Raw genomic sequence first — 25822 nt, forward strand, 5'->3', positions numbered from 1 at the left:
TCGTGTGAAGTGATATCCGCCAATTACTGGGTCTAATACTAGGGCAGCCCATCCTGCGCGTTGGATACTTGCTGAGTAATCGCGATGGTCGAAAGTGATCAGTTGAGACGACCAGTGGCAGGACTTCGCGGTGACAGGCACTTGGGTATATTTTCCTGGGAGTGCCGCGTTGTTTTTTCCCTTGATCACGTGTAACACGTTTACTGTTTTGACTTCTGGTGGAAATTTCTTTTGTTCCCCAGTGTCTTGCTTGGGAGGCTCGTCCTCGTCTTCACTTGGTGTATCCTCCCCCTTGTGTACGGCGTTGAGCTTGCCGGACTGCTTGAAGACCCAACATTCTCTGTGGGTATGATTAGCAGGTTTACCAGGGGTACTATGGATCTGACATACTTGGTCCAGAATTTTGTTGAGGCTGGACAGTTCATCCCTGGTGCCTTTAGAGGGCGGCTTTTGACCTGGCCGAGAGCTTTTGAATCCGGCATTTACTGTCGTGCCCTTCGTGCTGTCTTCTTTATTCCGGCGTTTGTTATTGTTGTTGCGCCGTGATTTCCTGTTTCCATCTCTAACTTCAGATGTACTGGGGTCGCTGGTGCTGCATCTGGCTAGCCAGCTGTCCTCACCCGCACAAAAGCGGGTCATGAGGCTTGTTAATGCGGCCATCATTCTCGGCTTATTTTGGCCGAGGTGTCTGGCGAGCCATTCGTCACGGACGCTATGCTTAAAAGCTGCCAAGGCTTCGGTGTCCGGACAGTCGACAATCTGGTTCTTTTTAGTAAGAAACTTGTTCCAAAGCTTTCAGGCTGACTCTCCGGGCTGTTGAGTTATATGACTCAAATCGTCCGCATCCGGAGGTCGGACATAAGTCCCTTGAAAATTTGCCCGAAAGGCGTCTTCGAGCTCTTCCCAACTTCCAATGGAGCTTTCGGGAAGGCCTTTAAGCCAGTGACGAGCTGGCCCTTTGAGCTTGAGGGGTAAGTACTTGATGGCGTGGAGATCATCTCCTCGAGCCATATGGATATGAAGGATGTAGTCCTCAATCCAGACCCCAGGGTCTGTTGTTCCGTTGTATGTCTCTATGTTTACGGGTTTGAATCCCTTTGGAAATTCATGGTCCAGCACCTCATCGGTGAAACATAGGGGTGTGCGGCACCCCTGTAGCTGGGTGTACTGCGTTGTTCAGATGTTTGTTGTGTTGCATTGTATGCTGGGACGCGCTTGCGTGGTCCATAGATGGATCTTGTTGCGCCGTCCTTTGGGTGCAAGCCCTTGCATGGGTCGCGTGTTGTATTGTGAGTGGCGTTGTATGCCGCTCTGTGTTGGTAGAGGGGTCGTCTATCCGGCCAGGTGGCTGCTTTGATATTTGGTTGTGGGGGGTCTGAGGCCTCCTCATCGAATTCAGGTAGCAGCTTCCGCTTTGGGTAGCTCTTGGAGGGGCGATTGTCGCCGTACCTCGCTGCTGTGTTGAGTATTTTACTCCATCTGATTTGGAGTGTGTCTTGCGCGGCCTTGAGCCTTTGCTTCTACTTTTTAAGACTCCTCGTGGTGGCAACAAGCCTTTTACGGGCATTCTGCTGCTCCGGGTGCCTGTCCGACGTTATGTCGTCCGGACCATTATCCTTGATAGAATTTGTTTGTTCGCTTTGATTATCCGGATTGCCGTTGTCCGGCAGCGGTTCGCCCTGCTCCAGCGCTGGGTCTGTGTGATCGTTATTTCTATCGAGGCGGGATTTGGGGCGGCACTTGCGTCACCGCTTTGACTGCTTTTCGAGGGAACAAGCCTTCGGTGCGTCCTTCCGCTCCTCGTCGTCATCTTTTGGTGCGTCCACCATGTATACGTCATATGATGAGGTGGTTTTCCAGGGCCCAATAGGCGCTGGTTCTTCATCGTCTCCTTCATTGGCGTCCATACCGTCGATGTCTTCGGAGTCGAAGTCGAGCATGTCGGTTAAATCGTCGACAGTGGCTACAAAGTGGGTGGTGGGTGGGCTTTGAATTTCTTCATCGTCCGTATCCCAAGCTTGCTGACCGTAGTCCGGCCAGGGCTCTCCTGATAAAGAGAGAGACTTTAGTGTCTTCAAAATATCGCCGAAAGGCGAGTGCTGAAAGATGTCCGCAGCAGTAAACTCCATGATCGGCACCCAATCGGATTCGATCGGCAGGGGCGCGGAGGGTTTGGAGTCCGGAGAGGAGTCTGGCTCCTTGGAGTCACGAGTCTCACGGAGTGCGGGGCTGGTGTTCGGCTCGATCGTTGTTGGGATCGCAGCCCCTGAGGCGGCGTCCAACCACCCATCCTCGATCGGCGCAGTTGGCTCCGAATTAAGGGTCAAAGCCGATGCGGGTGCGGCCTCCAGGGCACTGTTCGGTAGCAGAGCTAGATCATGCTCGTTGTGACAGTGTGGCGCGCTTGGCAGTGGCTCGAATCCGTCGAAGATCAAGTCCACGCGGATGTTAGCCGTGTAGTTTAAACTTCCAAATCTGACCTGACAGCTAGGGGCATAGCTTTCGATCTGCTCCAGATGGCCAAGTGAATTGGCCCGCAGTGCGAAGCCGCCGAAGACGAAGATCTGTCCGAGAAGGAAGGTCTCTCCCTGGACTGCATCGCTATTGATGATCGTAGGAGCCATCAAGCCTAACGGCGACGACACAGAGGAACTCTCAATGAAAGCACCAATGTTGGTGTCAAAACCGGCGGATCTCGGGTAGGGGGTCCCGGACTGTGCGTCTAGGCCGGATGGTAACAGGAGGCAAGGGACACGAAGTTTTACCCAGGTTCGGGCCCTCTTGATGGAGGTAAAACCCTACGTCTTGCTTGATTAATATTAATGATATGGGTAGTACAAGAGTAGATCTACCACGAGATCGGAGAGGCTAAACCCTAGAAGCTAGCCTATGGTATGATTGTTTTTCTATATGTTGTCCTACGGACTAAAGCCCTCCGGTTTATATAGACACCGGAGAGGGTTAGGGTTACACAAAGTCGGTTACAATGGTAGGAGATCTACATATCCGTATCGCCAAGCTTGCCTTCCACGCCAAGAAAAGTCCCTTCCGGACACGGGACGAAGTCTTCAATCTTGTATCTTCATAGTCCAGGAGTCCGGCTGAACGTATAGTCCGGCCATCCGGACACCCCCTAATCCAGGACTCCCTCAGTGTGGTTTGGATCTAAATCCTCGTCCCCTTAAATAGGCGGCTCATTCACGCGGCTAGGGGTGTAAATATAAAAAACACCCTGACTTTTCGTATTCGTTTGACATGTGGAAAACGGCCATTATTGGGCGTAGAAGCCAAGGAGCACTACATTTACAAGAAACCGGACACTATTCAACAGGTACACGGAATTTGGAGAAGAACCCGCCTTGCAATGCCGAAGACAATTTGCGCACTGGACTCGTCATCATTGAAGCCTGGTTCGGGGGCTACTGAGGGAGTCCTGGATTAGGGGGTGTCCGAACTATACCTTCGGCCGGACTCCCGGACTATGAAGATACAAGATTGAAGACTTCGTCCCGTGTCCGGAAGGGACTTTCCTTGGCGTGGAAGGCAAGCTTGGCGATACGAATATGTAGATCTCCTACCATTGTAACCGACTCTGTGTAACCCTAGCCCTCTCCGGTGTCTATATAAACCGGAGGGTTTTAGTCCATAGGACGAGCAACAATCATACCATAGGCTAGCTTCTAGGGTTTAGCCTCTCTGATCTCGTGGTAGATCTACTCTTGTACTACCCATATCATCAATATTAATCAAGCGGGACGTAGGGTTTTACCTCCATCAAGAGGGCCCGAACCTGGGTAAAACATCGTGTCCCCTGCCTCCTGTTACCATCCGACCTAGACGCACAGTTTGGGACCCCCTACCTGAGATCCACCGGTTTTTACACTGACGGTCATCAAATCACATAAACTCATAATACAAATCGTCATCGAACATTAAGCGTGCGGACCCTACGGGTTCGAGAACTATGTAGACATGACCGAGACACAGCTCTGGTCAATAACGAATAGTGGAACCTGGATGCTCATATTGGTTCCTACATATTCTACGAAGATCTTTATCGGTCAAACCGCATAACAACATACGATGTTTCCTTTGTCATCGGTATGTTACTTGCCCGAGATTCGATCGTCGGTATCATCATACCTAGTTCAATATCGTTTCCGGCAAGTCTCTTTACTCATTCCATAATGCATCATCCCGTGACTAACTCATTAGTCACATTGCTTGCAAGGCTCATAGTGATGTGCATTACCGAGAGGGCCCTGAGATACCTCTCCGATACACGGAGTGACAAATCCTAATCTTGATCTATGCCAACTCAACAAACACCATCAAAGAGACCTGTAGACATCTTTATAATCACCCAGTTACGTTGTGACATTTGATAGCACACAAGGTGTTCCTCCGGTATTCGGGAGTTGCATAATCTCATAGTCATAGGAACATGTATAAGTCATGAAGAAAGCAATAGCAATAAACTAAACGATCATAGTGCTAAGCTAACGGATGGGTCTTGTCCATCACATCATTCTTTGATGATGTGATCCCGTTCATCAAATGACAACACATGTCTATGGCTAGGAAAGTTAACCATCTTTGATAAACGAGCTAGTCAAGTAGAGGCATACTAGGGACACTCTGTTTGTCTATGTATTCACACATGTACTCAGTTTCCGGTGAATACAATTCTAGCATGAATAATAAACATTTATCATGATATAAGGAAATATAAATAACAACTTTATTATTGCCTCTAGGGCATATTTCCTTCAGCCTCCCACTTTATTATTGCCTCTAAGGAAATATAAATAACAACCCTTTCTTTGATTGATCCATTTTAAACTACTTCAAAACTTTATCAAGGTATGTGCTTTGTGAAAGTCCAATTAAGCGTCTTGATCTATCTCTATAGATCTTGATGCCCAATATATAAGTAGCTTCACCGAGGTCTTTCATTGAAAAATTCTTATTCAAGTATCCTTTTATGCCATTCAGAAATTCAGTATCATTTCCGATCAACAATATGTCATCCACATATAATATCAGAAATGCTACAGAGCTTCCACTCACTTTCTTGTAAATACAGACTTCTCCAAAAGTCTGTATAAAACCATATGCTTTGATCACACTATCAAAGCGTATATTCCAACCCCGAGAAGCTTGCACCAGTAAATAAATGGATCGCTGGAGCTTGCACACTTTGTTAGCACCTTTTGGATCGACAAAACCTTCTGGTTGCATCATATACAACTATTCTTTCAGATATCCATTAAGGAATGCAGTTTTGACATCCATTTGCCAAATTTCATAATCATAAAATGCGGCAATTGCAAACATGATTCGGACAGACTTAAGCATCGCTATGGGTGAGAAGGTCTCATCGTAGTCAACTCCTTGAACTTGTTGAAAACCTTTTGCAACAAGTCGAGCTTTGTACACAGTAACATTACCGTCAGCGTCAGTCTTCTTCTTGAAGATCCATTTATTCACTATTGCTTGTCGATCATCGGGCAAGTCAACCAAAGTCCACACTTTGTTCTCATACATGGATCCCATCTCAAATTTCATGGCCTCAAGCTATTTTGCGGAATCTGGGCTCATCATCACTTCCTCATAGTTAGTAGGTTCGTCATGGTCAAGTAACATGACCTCCAGAACAGGATTACCGTACCACTCCGGTGCGGATCTTGCTCTAGTTGACCTACGAGGTTCGGTAGTAACTTGATTAGAAGTTTCATGATCATCATCATTAGCTTCCTCACTAATTGGTGTAGGAATCACCAGAACTGATTTCTATGATGAACTACTTTCCAATAAGGGAGAAGGTACAGTTACCTCATCAAGTTCTACTTTCCTCCCACTCACTTCTTTCGAGAGAAACTCCTTCTCTAGAAAGGATCCATTCTTAGCAACGAATATCTTGCCTTCGGATCTGTGATAGAAGGTGTACCCACCAGTCTCCTTTGGGTATCCTATAAAGACACATTTCTCCGATTTGGGTTCGAGCTTATCAGGTTGAAGCTTTTTCACATAAGCATCACAGCCCCAAACTTTAAGAAACGACAATTTGGGTTTCTTGCCAAACAACAGTTCATATGATGCCGTCTCAACGGATTTCGATGGTGCCCTATTTAACGTGAATGCAGCCGTCTCTAAAGCATAACCCCAAAACGATAGCGGTAAATCAGTAAGAGACATCATAGATCGCACCATATCTAATAAAGTGAGGTTTCGACGTTCGGACACACCATTACGTTGTGGTGTTCCAGGTGGCGTGAGTTGCGAAACTATTCTGCATTGTTTCAAATGAAGACCAGACTCATAACTCAAATATTCACCTCCACGATCGGAACGTAGAAACTTAATTTTCTTGTTATGATGATTTTCCACTTCACTCTGAAATTCTTTGAACTTTTCAAATGTTTCAGACTTATGTTTCATCAAGTAGATATACCCATATCTGCTCAAATCATCTGTGAAGGTCAGAAAATAATGATACCCAATGCGAGCATCAACACTCATCGGACCGCATACATTAGTATGTATTATTTCCAACAAGTCTGTTGCTCGCTCCATTGTTCCGAAGAACGGAGTCTTAGTCATCTTGCCCATGAGGCATGGTTCGCAAGCATCAAGTGGTTCATAATCAAGTGGTTCCAAAAGCCCATCAGCATGGAGTTTCTTCATGCGCTTTACACCAATATGACCTAAACGGCAGTGCCACAAATAAGTTGCACTATCATTATTAAACTTGTATCTTTTGGCTTCAATACTATGAATATGTGTATCACTACTATCGAGATTCAAGAAAAATAGACCACTCATCAAGGGTGCATGACCATAAAAGATATTACTCATATAAAATAGAACAACCATTATTCTTTGATTTAAATTAATAACCATCTCGCATCAAACAAGATCCAGATATAATGTTCATGCTTAACGCTGGCACCAAATAACAATTATTCAGGTCTAAAACTAATCCCGAAGGTAGATATAGAGGTAGCGTGCCGACCGCGATCACATCGACTTTGGAACCATTTCCCACGTGCATTATCACCTCATCCTTAGCCAATCTTCGCTTAATCTGTAGCCCCTGTTTCGAGTTGCAAATATGAGCAATAGAACAAGTATCAAATACCCAGGCGCTACTGCGAGCATTAGTAAGGTACACATCAATAACATGTATATCAAATATACCTTTCACTTTGCCATCCTTCTTATCCGCCAAATACTTGGGGTAGTTCTATTTCCAGTGACCAGTCCCTTTGCAGTAGAATCACTCAGTCTCAGGCTTAGGTCCAAACTTGGGCTTCTTCACTTGAGCATCAACTTGCTTGCCTTTCTTCTTGAAGTTCCCCTTCTTCCCTTTGCCCTTCTTCTTGAAACTTGTCGTGGAATTGTCACGGCAGATGTCCTTAGTGTCAGGACTTAGTCGCAAGGCCAACACGTCTATGTGGTAGCTTGAGAGGGGTTGAGCGGAATCGAGAGACGCAACATAAGACAAGGATTTAGACAGCTTTGGGCCCCAGGAAACATCATCCGGTAATAACCCTACATGTTGTTTGTGGCTATATCTCATTATGCTCATGAGAGAGTCGTCGCATAAGCCGGCTCCCCTTTATGTCTAGCCCTAGAGATTATTTTCTGTCGCTTGTTCCTCTTTGGGGAGCCCTGCCCCTCTTTATATAAGTTGAAGGGGCAGCTTACATGTAGAGTCCTAGTAGGATTAGAACTAACTTATTCTCTTATTACAAGTCGGATACAAGTACGGGTCTTGCTTCCTCATAAAGGAAATATTCCTCATGCCTTCCGTCTTAAGCTGGCCCACTATAACATGAGCCAGCCTACTGGGCCTTGGGCCCTTGTCATCCATACAACCCGCGGTCGGGGCCATCATTAAGCCTCCAGGCTTGTGAGTCGTCACACTAGTGAACTGCCAGACCCGTGAGTTGCCAATCCTCCGGCGGGCCACGATGAAGCGCCAAGTCCGGCCGGGTCATACCGCGGGGTATATCCCCGACATTAGCCCCCGGTTTAATTTGGATTTATCCATGTTAAACTGATCCTGTAAAATAAACACAAGAACAAACTTGATAGGTTGTGCTCCGGGTTAAAAATTTTCCTGAACCGGCACCTAATCATCTTTAAGTCCTTGTCATTTCCTCCTGGATGCATACTCAAAGATCTTATAGCAAATCTCTTTTAACAGATATGTCCAAACCTTGCCAATGCAAAAATCCAAATACTTCTTTTGAGAAATTCGGGTCAATAGGCCAGCTTCAGAGCCAATTTGCAGACATTGGTATCTTATAGAGAAATATCGTAATAAATAATCCACTTGAATCGGCTTCCAAAGCGCCGGCTTAAAAATATTGGTCTTGAAAAACTCATCTGACTTTCAGCCGGCTTGTAGAACTTTCCGGTTTATCACTGCCAAAATATCCGGTTTGTAAATATTGATAGCACCGGGTCATAATTGTTGCCGACGCCAGGTCATAGTTATTGGTGACGCCGGGTTAATCTGGTTTACTCAAAACTGAGAATTTTGAAGATTTTTCTCCCTTATATCCATATTATACCTATAGCCCCCAAGTCTTGAGCAGAAACAAAGTGATGACTTAAGACTTGCTTCAATATAAATACTGCCACTTTGAAGAAATCCATGTTGTTCATCTTAGTCACTAGTAAAGAGTGAATACTCCATATATGTAGCCCCCAAGTGCCGGGTTGTCATGCTTGCATCAACCTGGGACTTGTAATTGCCTTATACTCATCAAAAACTACAACTAGTGTAGCCCCCAAGGGCCGGGTCATTATGCAATAATGAGCAGGGACTTTATAAATATGATCATATAGACTTGAACAACAACGTGTAGCCCCCAAGGGCCGGCTCAGTAAGATAATATTGAGCTGGGACTTTATATATACTTCTTTGAAAAGAACATCATATGATGTAACCCCCATCATGGGGCTTGAACCCACGTCCACAAGGTTAAGAGCTTTGTGCTTTACCAACTGAGCAGTGGACCCTTCAATATAATGGAATAAAACTTGTGTACCTTGAATTGTTGACAAGAGCAACTGGTAGCCCCCAAGGGCCGGCTCATTATGATGTGATGAGTCGGGTCTTCAATAAGGCCAGTAAAATTGTCTTTGCATTAGCCCCCAAGTGCCATGGTGCATGCTAGCAGTGACATGGGACTTGCATATTTGATATAATCTCAAACTGAATAATGTAGCCCCCAAGTGCCGGGTTGTAAGCCTGCAGCAACTAGGGACTATTCTTTTCATTGTAGAATAAATCATATCCATTGATAAAATAATAGCCATTGCGCCAAAACGACTTTGAATACCTTATCTGTTGACAAGTAAATCCGGAGTTTAAATACCCGGTGGCTCTTGGCCGATGGCGATTTAATATGCCTCCATTGTAAACCGGAATTTTTATAACCCAACAGTTTATAGCCTTTGAGAAAATCAAGAATTGATAACCCTTTTGAGACACCAATTTCAATCTTTCATGATGGGCTGGAACTTAATCATTTATGTAAGTCATAGCTTTGTAAATCTTGCACAGAGTTTAAACAACATATGCCCTGGCGACTTAACGTCAAAAGCCAGGGTAGGTAACCACTCAAATATAGTCTTATCCTGCACATAAGTAAATCACAAGATCCCCTGGCGGTTTACCGCAGGGTGGATCATAATATCCCACATATAACCATTGTGATATTTAATTTGTACTGCCGGTTTACATGACCTGTGCAATAAGGGTGATAACCAAATCCTTAGAAGCTAATACTTCCAAATAGATGATGATTGTCACATGCTGGTGACTTATCGTCCAAAGCCAAGCCGGGTTTAAACGAACCCACACTTATATGCTTCAGATATGAGCAAAAAGTCTCAAAACCCAAAAAATTGTTTGCAAAAACTTAAACCAAATAAAAATAGAGGTTTCTGATTAGAATACGATCAGTAAACCATTCCAAAGGGGTTAAGCTAGGATTCAAATACGATCATGTAGCCCCCAGTGGCTTTGGCGTTGCGCCGATCAAGAGGGTACCGACAGCTATTTTCTCTTTGGTTCGAATACGACCTATGTTTGACAGGAAGCCCCCAAATGACCTTGAGAGGTTTTTAATGACCCTGATTCGAATACGATCCAAGTCGGACCCAAAAGGGGTTAAGCTATGATTTGGATATGATCAAGAAGTTCCCTAGTGAGTTTGGCTTTACGCCGATCAAAAGGGTTATGACAGCTATGTTCTCTTTGATTCGAATACGACCTATGTTTGAACAGGAAGCCCCCAAGTGACCATAATAAGGTAAGCCCTAAGGCAGGATATCCATGTTTGAACCGCACATCATGGCAGCAAGTTCTCTTTGGCAACCTTTTATTTTTCTAAGAACTTGAATCTTGCGAGAGATTAATTCTTTTTGAACCAGAACTTTGAACCGGATTTGAAAGCTTAAAATCTTTGTAGAAGACAAATTTACCTTGAGCCGGATGTTTGAACCGGATTTGAGAGCTTCAAAGCCTTGCAGGAGAGAGATGTCTCTTGAACCGGATTTTAAACCGGAATCTTTATTTTGAACCGACAATTTTCTGACGGTGTTTAAATTTTCATCAATATGGTGGTGTCTTTCGAAACCGGGTTATCATTTCCTTCAATGACCCGGAGTTCCCGAGTCATGTCATTGTAGCCCCCGAGTCTCAAGGCGACTTGAGGAGTTGGCTTGAGATTCTTCATAATTAACCGTGATATAGACCGGTTTGAATCCTGCATGGGACAACTTGCAAACTAGAGTAATTTCTCTTTTATAGAAAGCAATATACAAAAAATATGTTGGATGGATTTCACCTGATGCATCAGGTTAGCAATTATCAACGCGGAGTTGATGATCGCCATGGTGAAACTAAAATCAATCACGGCTGAGTCGGTCGCGGGTGCTAACAGATCTCTCGGCCGCGGCGTTTTAAACCGGTGTGGATGGGAGAGTCGACCATGGCGTTGTAAACCGGTGCGGCCGCGAGAGACGGCCACGACATTGTAAGCCGGTGCGGCCGCGAGAGACGGCTACGTCGTTGTAAGCCGGTGTGGGAGTCCGTTGAGTAACAACGACCACCTGTGCCAAAAGATGTTGGCGTGCCTCCACCCCCGCAGTATAATATCACTTTTTATCATAAGTAATTGCCCTACATAGACAATATTGTAGACCAAGGCAAATATAAACTTGTTCTTTGACAAAAACAACATGTGCTAATAAATCAAACTTGGATGGATAATACCTAATTTGTTTGGACGATGGATGATTCGTTTATCGCGACAGAGGTGGCTCAGGTAGACCAGCGACTCAATATAGTTCCGGCGGCTCAGGCAAACCGGCGACTTAATATAATTCCGGTGGCTCAGGCAGACCGGCGACTTAATATAACTTCAGCGGCTCAAAGCGGCAAGGGCGGCTCAACGTGGCTCCGGCGGGTTGACGTAGATTAAGCTGCACGGGCGGTGACTTGCGCACACCTGTTCCATCAGTAAGCGAGCGCAGACGCTGGTGCGTGATGGTGCTGACGTACGCTTCATAGGCACAACATGGCACCTCCTTTGCTGCACATAAATATATACATACCAAAGTAATTGTTCTTTGATGAAAACCATATGTTTAATAAAATAAACTTAGATGGCTTCAATACATCACAGCAGAGGCAGCTCAACGCGTCCCTGGCGGCTTCAATACATCAGAGGCGGCTCAACGCGGCCCCGGAGGCCCGCCCTCGACGGTGGCTTACAGTGGAGACGAAGCAGTCAAAGCGGATTTTCTTCTTTCGAGTCGTGGTCGAGGACGCGAGGCAAATCCATCCCCGCTCCTTCCGGGTCGGACAAGGCTCATAGGCAGGGCCAGCACCGGCCACCGGATGTGATGCAGCGACGATGCGCAAGCGCGGCTCAGTCAATAGAGGCAAAGCCACTCATCCAGGGCGGCTCGATGCATCCTGCAGCGTCTCGTAGGCAACAACGACGACCGGTGGTTATGACCCGGCCGATGGTTCTATAGGCAGCGGCAGGCTAAAGCAGTAGTGGAGGCGATTGAAAGCCAGGGCGGCTCAGTAGCGAAAGCTCAACAGCGGCCGGTCATGACCTGAGGCGTGGACACGGCTGTAGCGGATGAGGAGTCCAGGCCATCTCTCCTTCTGGATGATGTTTGACTTGATCTATATTTGAATCAAAGTAGTACTCCAACGTATGCTTTGACGCTTCACGTGGGATCAATCTTCGAGGTTGAGACACCAACTGTCACGGTGGGTTTTTATTCCAAAAAGCAGAAACTAGCACTCAACCCCGTGAGTAGTACAAACCCTGCCGGTCCTTTGTGGTAGTAGTAGTCCGTATGGTTGATGGATACAACTCAAAAGTAGCACCAGTAGTTGAAGGAAATATGCCCTAGAGGCAACAATAAAGTTATTATTTATTTCCTTGTATCATGATAAATGTTTATTATTCATGCTAGAATTGTATTAACCGGAAAGATAATACATGTGTGAATACATAGACAAACAGAGTGTCACTAGTATGCCTCTACTTGACTAGCTCATTGATCAAAGATGGTTATGTTTCCTAACCATAGACATGAGTTGTTATTTGGTTAATGGGATCACATCATTAGGAGAATGATGTGATTGACTTGACCCATTCCATTAGCTTAGCACTTGATCATTTAGTTTGTTGCTATTGCTTTCTTCATAACTTATATATGTTCCTATGACTATGAGATTATGCAACTCCCATTTACCGGAGGAACACTTTGTGTGCTACCAAACGTCACAACGTAACTGGGTGATTATAAAGGTGCTCTACAAGTGTCTCCGAAGGTATTTGTTGGGTTGGCGTATTTCGAGATTAGGATTTGTCACTCCGATTGTCGGAGAGGTATCTCTAGGCCCTCTCGGTAATGCACATCACTCAAGCATTGCAAGCATTGCAACTAATAAGTTAGTTGCGGGATGATGTATTATGTAACGAGTAAAGAGACTTGCCGGTAACAAGATTGAACTAGGTATTGAGATACCGATGATCGAATCTCGGGCCAGTAACATACCGATGACAAAGGGAACAATGTATATTGTTACACGGTCTGACCGATAAAGATCTTCGTAGAATATGTAGGAGCCAATATGAGCATCCAGGTTCCGCTATTGGTTATTGACCGGAGACATGTCTCAGTCATGTCTACATAGTTCTCGAACCCGTAGGGTCCGCACGCTTAAAGTTCGGTGACGATCGTAATTAGGGTTTTTGTGTTTTGATGTACCGAAGGTTGTTCGGTGTCCCGATGTGATCACGGACATGACGAGGAGTCTCGAAATGGTTGAGACATAAGTATTGATATATACGAAGCATATATTTGGATATCGGAAACGTTCCGAGTGAAATTGGAATTTTACCGGAGTACCGGGGGGTTACCGGAACCCCCCCGGGGGTTATTGGGCCTACATGGGTCCTAAGGGACAAGAGGAGGGCCGACCAGGGCAGGCCGCGCGCCCCCTCCCCCCTAGTTCGAATAGGACAAGGAAGGGGGGGCGGCACCCCCTTTCCTCTTTCTCCCTTCCCCCTTCCTTTTACAACAAGGCAAGAGGGGGGAGTCCTACTCCCGGTGGGAGTAGGACTCCTCCATGCGCACCCCTTGGGCCGGCCGCACCTCCCCCTCTCCCTCCTTTATATACGGGGGCAGGGGGCACCCCAGAACACACAAGTTGATCTTCGTGCTCGTTCCTTAGCCGTGCGTGGTGCCCCCTTCCACCATATTCCACGTCGGTCATATCGTAACAGTGCTTAGGCGAAGCCCTGCATCGGTAGAACATCATCACCGTCATCACGCCGTCGTGCTGACGAAACTCTTTCTCAACACTTTGCTGGATCGGAGCTCGAGGGACGTCACCGTGTTGAACGTGTGCAGAACTCGGAGGTGCCGTACGTTCGGTACTTGGATCGGTCGGATCGGGAAGACGTACGACTACTTCCTCTATGTTGTGTCAACGCTTCCGTTGCCAGTCTACGAGGGTACGTAGACAACACTCTCCTCTCTTGTTGCTATGCATCACCATGATCTTGCGTGTGCATAGGATTTTTTTTGAAATTACTATGTTACCCAACAGTGGTATCAGAGCCTAGGTTTTATGCGTTGATGTTGTGCACGAGTAGAACACAAGTGAGTTGTGGGCGATATAAGTCATACTGCTTACCAGCATGTCATACTTTGGTTCGGCGGTATTGTTGGATGAAGCGACCTGGACCGACATTACGCGTACGCTTACGCAAGACTGGTTCTACCGATGTGCTTTGCACACAGGTGGCTGGCGGGTGTCAGTTTCTCCTACTTTAGTTGAACCAAGTGTGGCTACGCCCGGTCCTTGCGAAGGTTAAAACAGCACCAACTTGACAAACTATCGTTGTGGTTTTGATGCGTAGGTAAGAACGGTTCTTGCTAAGCCCGTAGCAGCCACGTAAAACTTGCAACAACAAAGTAGAGGACGTCTAACTTGTTTTTGCAGGGCATGTTGTGATGTGATATGGTCAAGACATGATGCTAAATTTTATTGTATGAGATGATCATGTTTTGTAACCGAGTTATCGGCAATTGGCAGGAGCCATATGGTTGTCGCTTTATTGTATGCAATACAATCGCGTTGTAATGCTTTACTTTATCACTAAGCGGTAGCGATAGTCATGGAAGCATAAGATTGGCGAGACGACAACGATGCTACGATGGAGATCAAGGTGTCACGCCGGTGACGATGGTGATCATGACGGTACTTCGGAGATGGAGATCACAAGTACAAGATGATGATGGCCATATCGTATCAGTTATATTGATTGCATGTGATGTTTATCTTTTATGCATCTTATCTTGCTTTGATTGACGGTATCATTATAAGATGATCCCTCACTAAATTATCAAAGTATAAGTGTTCTCCCTGAGTATGCACCGTTGCGAAAGTTCTTCGTGCTGAGACACCACGTGATGATCGGGTGTGATAGGCTCTACGTTCAAATACAACGGGTGCAAAACAGTTGCACACGCGGAATACTCAGGTTAAACTTGACGAGCCTAGCATATAACAGATATGGCCTCGGAACACGGAGACCAAAAGGTCGAGAGTGAATCATATAGTGGATATGATCAACATATTGATGTTCACCATTGATACTACTCCATCTCACGTGATGATCGGACATGGTTTAGTTGATTTGGATCACGTGATCACTTAGAGGATTAGAGGAATATCTTTCTAAGTGGGAGTTCTTAAGTAATATGATTAATTGAACTTAAATTTATCATGAACTTAGTACCTGATAGTATCTTGCTTGTCTATGTTTGATTGTAGATAGATGGCTCGTGTTGTTGTTTCGTTGAATTTTAATGCGTTCCTTGAGAAAGCAAAGTTGAAAGATGATGGTAGCAATTACACGGACTGGGTCCGTAACTTGAGGATTATCCTCATTGCTGCATAGAAGAATTACGTCCTGGAAGCACCGCTAAGTGCCAAGCCTGCTTCAGGAGCAACACCAGATGTTATGAACGTCTAGCAGAGCAAAGCTGATGACTACTCGATAGTTCAGTGTGCCATGCTTTACGGCTTAGAACCGGGTCTTCAACGACGTTTTGAATGTCATGGAGCATATGAGATGTTCCAGGAGTTGAAGTTAATATTTCAAGCAAATGCCCGGATTGAGAGATATGAAGTCTCCAATAAGTTCTATAGCTGCAATATGGAGGAGAATAGTTCTGTCAGTGAACATATACTCAAAATGTCTGGGTATCATAATCACTTGACTCAACTGGGGGTTAATCTTCCTGTTGATAGTGTCATTGACAGAGTTCTTCAATCACTGCCACCAAGCTACAAAAGCTTCGTGATGAACTATAATATGCAAGGGATGAACAAGACTATTCCTGAGCTCTTCGCGATGCTAAAAGCCGCGGAGGTAGAAATCAAGAAGGAGCATCAAGTGTTGATGGTCAATAAGACCACCAGTTTCAAGAAAAAGGGGAAAGGGAAGAAGAAAGGGAACTTCAAGAAGAACAGCAAACAAGTTGTTGCTCAGGAGAAGAAACCCAAGTCTGGACCTAAGCCTGAGACTGAGTGCTTCTACTACAAGCACACTGGTCACTGGAAGCGGAACTGCCCCAAGTATTTGGCAGATAAGAAGGATGGCAAAGTGAACAAAGGTATATGTGATATACATGTTATTGATGTGTACCTTACTAATGCTCGCACTAGCACCTGGGTATTTGATACTGGTTCTGTTGCTAACATTTGCAACTCGAAACAGGGCTACAGATTAAGCGAAGATTGGCTAAGGCCGAGGTGACGATGCGCATGGGAAATGGTTCCAAAGTCGATGTGATCGCGGTCGGCACGCTACCTCTACATCTACCTTCGGGATTAGTATTAAACCTAAATAATTGTTATTTGGTGCCAGCGTTGAGCACGAACATTATATCTGGATCTTGTTTGATGCGAGATGGTTATTCATTTAAATCAGAGAATAATGGTTGTTCTATTTATATGAGTAATATCTTTTATGGTCATGCACCCTTGAAGAGTGGTCTATTTTTAATGAATCTCGATAGTAGTGATACACATATTCATAATGTTGAAATCAAAAGATGCAGAGTTGATAATGATAGTGCAACTTATTTGTGGCACTGCCGTTTAGGTCATATCGGTGTAAAGCGCATGAAGAAACTCCATACTGATGGACTTTTGGAACCACTCGATTATGAATCACTTGGTACTAGCGAACCGTGCCTCATGGGTAGGATGACTAAAACGCCATTCTACGGTACTATGGAGAGAGCAACTGATTTGTTGGAAATCATACATACAGATGTATGTGGTCCAATGAATGTTGAAGCTCGTGGCGGATATCATTATTTTCTCACCTTCACAGATGATTTAAGCAGATATGGGTATATCTACTTAATGAAACATAAGTCTGAAACATTTGAAAAGTTCAAAGAATTTCAGAGTGAAGTTGAAAATCATCGTAACAAGAAAATAAAGTTTCTACGATCTGATCATGGAGGAGAATATTTGAGTTACGAGTTTGGTCTACATTTGAAACAATGCGGAATAGTTTCGCAACTCATGCCACCCGGAACACCACAGCGTAATGGTGTGTCCGAACATCGTAATCATACTTTATTAGATATGGTGCGATCTATGATGTCTCTTACTGATTTACTGCTATCGTTTTGGGGTTATGCTTTAGAGACGACTGCATTCACGTTAAATAGGACACCATCAAAATCCATTGAGACGACGCCTTATGAACTGTGGTTTGGCAAGAAACCAAGGTTGTCGTTTCTGAAAGTTTGGGGCTGCGATGCTTATGTGAAAAAGCTTCAACCTGATAAGCTCGAACCCAAATCAGAGAAATGTGTCTTCATAGGATACCCAAAGGAGACTGTTGGGTACACCTTCTATCACAGATACGAAGGCAAGACTTTTGTTGCTAAATTCAGAGTTTTTCTAGAGAAGGAGTTTCTCTCGAAAGAAGTGAGTGGGAGAAAAGTAGAACTTGATGAGGTAACTGTACCTGCTCCCTTATTGGAAAGTAGTACATCACAGAAACCGGTTTCTGTGACACCTACACCAATTGGTGAGGAAGCTAATGATAATGATCATGAAACTTCAGATCAAGTTACTACCGAACCTCGTAGATCAACCAGAGTAAGATCCGCACCAGAGTGGTACGGTAATCCTGTTCTGGAAGTCATGCTACTAGATCATGATGAACCTACGAACTATGAAAAAGCGATGGTGAGCCCAGATTCCGCAAAATGGCTAGAAGCCATGAAATCTGAGATGGGATCCATGTATGAGAACAAAGTGTGGACTTTGGTTGACTTTCCCGTTGATAGGCAAGCAATTGAGAATAAATGGATCTTCAAGAAGAAGACTGACGCTGACGGTAATGTTACTATCTACAAAGCTTGACTTGTCGCGAAAGGTTTTTGACAACTTCAAGGGATTGACTACGATGAGACCTTCTCACCCGTAGCGATGCTTAAGTCTATCCGAATCATGTTAGCAATTGCCGCATTTTATGATTATGAAATTTGGCAAATGGATGTCAAAACTGCATTCCTGAATGGATTTCTGGAAGAAGAGTTGTATATGATGCAACCAAAAGGTTTTGTCGATCCAAAGGGAGCTAACAAAGTGTGCAAGCTCCAGCGATCCATTTATGGACTGGTGCAAGCCTCTCGGAGTTGGAATAAACGCTTTGATAGTGTGATCAAAGCATTTGGTTTTATACATATTTTTGGAGAAGCCTGTATTTACAAGAAAGTGAGTGGGAGCTCTGTAGCATTTCTGATATTATATGTGGATGACATATTATTAATTGGAAATAATATAGAATTTCTGGATAGCATAAAGGGATACTTGAATAAGAGTTTTTCAATGAAAGACCTCGGTGAAGCTGCTTACATATTGGGCATTAAGATCTATAGAGATAGATCAAGATGCTTAATTGGACTTTCACAAAGCACATACCTTGACAAAGTTTTGAAGAAGTTCAAAATGGATCGAGCAAAGAAAGGGTTCTTGCCTGTGTTACAAGGTGTGAAGTTGAGTAAGACTCAATGTCCGACCACTGCAGAAGATAGAGAGAAAATGGAAGATGTTCCCTATGCTTCAGCCATAGGCTCTATCATGTATGCAATGTTGTGTACCAGACCTGATGTGTGCCTTGCTACAAGTCTAGCAGGGAGGTACCAAAGTAATCCAGGAGTGGATCACTAAACAGCGGTCAAGAACATCCTGAAGTACCTAAAAAGAACTAAGGATATATTTCTCGTATATGGAGGTGACAAAGAGCTCATCGTAAATGGTTACGTTGATGCAAGCTTTGACACTAATCCGGACGATTCTAAATCACAAACCAGATACGTGTTTACATTAAACGGTGGAGCTGTCAGTTGGTGCAGTTCCAAACAAAGCATCATGGTGGGATCTACATGTGAAGCAGAGTACATAGCTGCTTCGGAAGCAGCAAATGAAGGAGTCTGGATGAAGGAGTTCATATCCGATCTAGGTGTCATACCTAGTGCATCGGGTCCAATGAAAATCTTTTGTGACAATATTGGTGCAATTGCCTTGGCAAAGGAATCCAGATTTCACAAGAGAACCAAGCACATCAAGAGACGCTTCAATTCCATTCGGGATTTAGTCCAAGTGGGAGACATAGAAATTTGCAAGATACATACGAATCTGAATGTTGCAGAACCGCTGACTAAGCCTCTTCCACGAGCAAAACATGATCAGCACCAAGGCTCCATGGGTGTTAGAATCATTACTGTGTAATCTAGATTATTAACTCTAGTGCAAGTGGGAGACTGAAGGAAATATGCCCTAGAGGCAATAATAAAGTTATTATTTATTTCCTTGTATCATGATAAATGTTTATTATTCATGCTAGAATTGTATTAACCGGAAACATAATACATGTGTGAATACATAGACAAACATAGTGTCACTAGTATGCCTCTACTTGACTAGCTCGTTGATCAAAGATGGTTATGTTTCCTAACCATAGACATGAGTTGTTATTTGGTTAACGGGATCACATCATTAGGAGAATGATGTGATTGACTTGACCCATTCCATTAGCTTAGCACTTGATCGTTTAGTTTGTTGCTATTGCTTTCTTCATAACTTATATATGTTCCTATGACTATGAGATTATGCAACTCCCGTTTACCGGAGGAACACTTTGTGTGCTACCAAACGTCACAACATAACTGGGTGATTATAAAGGTGCTCTACAGGTGTCTCCGAAGGTATTTGTTGGGTTGGCGTATTTCGAGATTAGGATTTGTCACTCCGATTGTTGGAGAGGTATCTCTAGGCCCTCTCGGTAATGCACATCACTCAAGCCTTGCAAGCATTGTAACTAATAAGTTAGTTGCGGGATGATGTATTACAGAACGGGTAAAGAGACTTGCTGGTAACGAGATTGAACTAGGTATTGAGATACCGACGATTGAATCTCGGGCAAGTAACATACCGATGACAAAGGGAACAACGTATATTGTTATACGGTCTGACCGATAAAGATCTTCGTAGAATATGTAGGAGCCAATATGAGCATCCAGGTTCCGCTATTGGTTATTGACCGGAGACATGTCTCGGTCATGTCTACATAGTTCTCGAACCCGTAGGGTCCACACGCTTAAAGTTCGGTGACGATCGTAATTAGGGTTTTTGTGTTTTGATGTACCAAAGGTTGTTCGGTGTCCCGGATGTGATCACGGACATGACGAGGAGTCTCGAAATGGTCAAGACATAAAGATTGATATATTGGAAGCCTATATTTGGATATCAGAAACGTTCCGGGTGAAATCGGAATTTTGCCGGAGTACCGGGGGGTTACCGGAACCCCTCCCCCGGGGGTTATTGGGCCTACATGGGCCCCAGGGCAGGCCACGCGCCCCCTCCCCCTAGTCCGAATAGGACAAGGAAGGGGGGCGGCGCCCCCCTTTCCTCTTTCTCCCTTCCCCATTCCTTTTCCAACAAGGCAAGAGGGGGGAGTCCTACTCCCGGTGGGAGTAGGACTCCTCCAGGCGCACCCCTTGGGCCGGCCGCACCTCCCCCTCTCCCTCCTTTATATACGAGGGCAAGGGGGCACCCCAGAACACACAAGTTGATCTTCATGATCATTCCTTAGCCGTGTGCGGTGCCCCCTTCCACCATATTTCACCTCGGTCATATCGTAGCAGTGCTTAGGCGAAGCCCTGCGTCGGTAGAACATCATCACCGTCATCACACCGTCGTGCTGACAAAACTCTCCCTCAACACTTTGCTGGATCGGAGCTCGAGGGACGTCACCAAGTTGAACGTGTGTAGAACTCGGAGGTGCCGTACGTTCGATACTTGGATCGGTCGGATCGGGAAGACGTACGACTACTTCCTCTACATTGTGTCAACGCTTCCGTTGTCGATCTACGAGGGTACATAGACAACACTCTCCTCTCTCGTTGCTATGCATCATCATGATCTTGCGTGTGCGTAGGAATTTTTTTGAAATTACTATGTTACCCAACAGTAGTAGTGACAAAACATCTCTGGATTCGGCGTGCTTACTGAAAACGTGCTGCAACAGGAGATCATGGTTTCGGCGACTTGATCCTCGCAGACACATCCTGAACTTGCAGCAGCGACGGTGTAGTCGGCACAAACTTATTTTTCTTGATTTTAAAATTTTCCAGACTATGAACTCGGTCTAATAAGCTATAGCTCAGTGTCGGCGAATCCGTATCATGGTCATTGACTTTCCAATCATAACTATCTTTGTTCCTGGTCTTGGCCCTTCTCAAGCATCGCATACCCTAAAAAAAACTCCTAATATTTATGATGAACCCTTGCGTGATTTGATCCATTGTGAGCACCGCTAATCTCCTACGCAATAATAATCAGACTTTGGCGGATCCATAGCAGCAAATACCACCGATCATAAATCTGGACTGATGACTTTGGAGTTGTTGCAGCTCTTTCAAAACCGGCTCTTCTTCATCAAAAAAATCACGAACTTCTCGATCCCTGGGAGAGATCCCTCCAAGAACTCAACACCACCGTGCGCAAGCCCCACGGTGGGCGCCAATTGTCGTGGAATTGTCACGGCAGATGTCCTAGAATAAGGACTTAGTCGTAGGGCCATCGCACTAGGAAGCTTAAAGGGGTTATTCGGGACAAAGGACACATGAGAGTTTTATACTAGTCCGGCCCCTTACGATGAAGGTAAAAGCCTACGTCTAGTTGGGATTGGTATTGATGAGGTTTCGATCTCCAAGAGGCTCAACTCGCCGGCTTGGTTATCGACTTGTTGTTTTCTTGCCCTAAGCCACCACCGGGTCGTCCCCTTATATACATGGGTTGACGCCTATAGAGTCCCGGCCGGCTTATAATCGTGTCCGGCTCGGTGACTTCCTTTACATACGTTTCTTTACAAGTCTTTCCTTACATATGGCGGTTCATAATATCAGGCCTTAAACCACCTTCAGGCCTTTGGGCCTTCTATAAGTCTTAATAAACTACAATCTTGAATGTTTACTGGGCTTCTTGCGTAACCCTCCATTGGGGCTGACCCGGCCCCTCCTGGGCGGGTCTCAACTGATAGTAATATCCCCAACAAAACTAGTGGTCTTGTTGACCATCAACACTTGATGCTCCTTCTTGATTTCTACGTCCGCAGCCTTTAGCATCACGAAGAGCTCGGGAATTGTCTTATCCATCCCTTGCATATTATAGTTCATCACAAAGCTTTTATAGCTTGGTGGCAGTGATTGAAGAACTCTGTCAATGAAACTATCATTAGGAAGATTAACTCCCAGTTGAGTCAAGTGGTTGTGGTACCCAGACATCCTAAGTATATGTTCACTGACAGAACTATTCTCCTCCATCTTGCAGCTATAGAACTTATTGGAGACTTCATATCTCTCAATTCGGGCATTTGCTTGAAATATTAACTTCAACTCCTGGAACATCTCATATGCTCCATGACGTTCAAAACGTCGTTGAAGTCCCGATTCTAAGTCGTAAAGCATGGCACACTAAACTATCGAGTAGTCATCAGCTTTGCTCTGCCAGACGTTCATAATATCTGGAGTTGCTCCTGCAGCGGGCTTTGCACCTAGCGGTGCTTCCAGGACGTAATTCTTATGTGCAGCAATGAGGATAATCCTCAAGTTACGGACCCAGTCCGTGTAGTTTCTACCATCATTTTTCAACTTAGTTTTCTCTAGGAACGCATTAAAATTCAAAGGAACAGTAGCACGGGCCATTTATTTACAATAACATAGACATGCAAAATACTACCAGGTACTAAGTTCATGATAAATTAAAGTTCAATTAATCATATTACTTAAGAACTCCCACTTAGATAGACATCCCTCTAGTCATCTAAATGATCACGTGATCCATATCAACTAAACCATGTCCGATCATCACGTGAGATGGAGAAGTTTTCAATGGTGAACATCACTATGTTGATCATATCTACTATATGATTCACGCTCGACCTTTCGGACTCAGTGTTCCGAGGCCATATCTGCGTATGCTAGGCTCATCAAGTTTAACTTGAGTATTCTGCTTGTGCAAAACTAGCTTGCACCCGTTGTATGTGAATGTAGAGCTTATCACACCCGATCATCACGTGGTGTCTTGGCACGATGAACTGTAGTGACGGTGCATACTCAAGGAGAACACTTATACCTTGAAATTTAGTGAGAGATCATCTTATAATGCTACCGCTGTACTAAGCGAAATAAGATGCATAAAGGATAAACATCACATGCAATCAATATAAGTGATATGATATGGCCATCATCATCTTGTGCCTTTGATCTCCATCTCCAAAGCACTGTCATGATCACCATCGTCAGCGGCTTGACACCTTGATCTCCATTGTAGCATCATTGTCGTCTCACCAACTATTGCTTCTACGACTATCACTACCGCTTAGTGATAAAGTAAAGCAATTACATGGCGATTGCATTTCATACAATAAAGCGACAACCATATGGCTCCTATCAGTTGCCGATAACTTTTACAAAACATGATCATCTCATACAATAATTTATATCATCGTGTCTTGACCATATCACATCACAACATGCCGTGCAAAAACAAGTTAGACGTCCTTTACTTTGTTGTTGCAAGTTTTACGTGGCTGCTACGGGCTTCTAGTAAGAACTGTTCTTACCTACGGATCAAAAGCACAACGATTTTTATCAAGTGTGATGTTTTAACCTTCAACAAGGACTGGGTGTAGTCAAACTCGACTCAACTAAAGCTGGAGAAATAGACACCCAATAGCCACCTGTGTGCGAAGCACGGCGGTAGAACCAGTCTCATGAACGCAGTCATGTAATGTCGGTCTGGGCCGCTTCATCCAACAATACCGCCGAATCAAAGTATGACACGCTGGTAAGTAGTATGACTATTATCGCCCACAACTTTTTGTGTTCTACTCATGCATATAACATCTATGCATAGACCTGGCTCTGATGCCACTGTTGGGAAACGCAGCATTTCAAAAAAATTACCTACGATCACGCAAGATCTATCTAGGAGATGCATAGCAACGAGAGGGGAGAGTGTGTCTATGTACCCTCGTAGACCGAAAGCGGAAGCGTTTAGTAACGCAGTTGATGTAGTTGAATGTCTTCGCGATCCAACCGCTCAAGTACCGAACGCACGGCACCTCCGCGATCTACACACGTTCAGCTTGGTGACGTCCCTCGAACTCTTGATCCAATTGAGGCCTGATACGTCTCCAACGTATCTATAATTTTTGATTGCTCCATGCTATATTATCTACTATTTTACACAATATTGGGCTTTATTATCCACTTTTATATTATTTTTGGGACTAACTTATTAACCGGAGGCCCAACCCAGATTTGTTGTTTTATGCCTATTTCAGTGTTTCGAAGAAAAGGAATATCAAACGGAGTCGAAACGGAACGAAATCAACTGGAGAAGTTATTTTTGGAAGGAAACCTACCGGATAGACTTGGACCCTATGTTTGAAGATGAAGGAGGAGCTCACGAGGGTAGGGGCACGCCCACCCCCCTGGGGCGCGCCCCCTGCCTCGTGGCCCCCCCTTCGGTCTCCTAACGTATCTCTTTCGCCCATATATACCTACGTATCCAAAAACTTCCAGAACAGAGATTAGATCGGGAGTTCCGCCGCCAGAAGCCTCTGTAGCCACCGAAAGCCAATCTAGACCCGTTCCGGCACCCTGCCGGAGGGGGCAATCTCTCTCCGGTGGCCATCTTCATCATCCCGGTGCTCTCCATGACGAGGAGGGAGTAGTTCTCCCTCGGGGCCGAGGGTATGTACCAGTAGCTATGTCTTTGATCTCTCTCTCTCTCTCTCGTGTTCTTGATTTGGCATGATCTTGATGTATCGCGAGCTTTGCTATTATAGTTGGATCTTATGTTTCTCCTCCCCCTCTACTCTCTTGTAATGAATTGAGTTTCCCCTTTGAAGTTATCTTATCGGATTGAGTCTTTAAAGATTTGAGAACACTTGATGTATGTCTTGCCGTGCGTATCTATGGTGACAATGGGATATCACGTGATTCACTTGATGTATGTTTTGGTGATCAACTTGCGGGTTCCGCCCATGAACCTATGCATAGGGGTTGGCACACGTTTTCATCGTGATTCTCTGGTAGAACTTTGGGGCACTCCTTGAGGTCCTTTGTGTTGGTTGAATAGATGAATATGAGATTGTGTGATGCATATCGTATAATCATACCCACGGATACTTGAGGTGACATTGGAGTATCTAGGTGACATTAGGGTTTTGGTTGATTTGTGTCTTAAGGTGTTATTCTAGTACAAACTCTAGGGCTGTTTGTGACACTTATAGGAATAGCCCAACGGATTGATTGGAAAGAATAACTTTGAGGTGGTTTCGTACCCTACCATAATCTCTTCGTTTGTTCTCCGCTATTAGTGACTTTGGAGTGACTCTTTGTTGCATGTTGAGGGATAGTTATGTGATCCAATTATGTTATTATTGTTGAGAGGACCTGCAATAGCGAAAGTATGAACCCTAGGCCTTGTTTCAACACATTGCAATACCGTTTACGCTCACTTTTATCATTAGTTACCTTGCTGTTTTTATAAATTGAGATTACAAATACCTTTATCTACCATCCATATTGCACTTGTATCACCATCTCTTCGCCGAACTAGTGCACCTATACAATTTACCATTGTATTGGGTGTGTTGGG

This window comes from Triticum dicoccoides, chromosome 2A, assembly GCF_002162155.2.
Source record: "Triticum dicoccoides isolate Atlit2015 ecotype Zavitan chromosome 2A, WEW_v2.0, whole genome shotgun sequence".
Classification (NCBI taxonomy): domain Eukaryota; kingdom Viridiplantae; phylum Streptophyta; class Magnoliopsida; order Poales; family Poaceae; genus Triticum; species Triticum dicoccoides.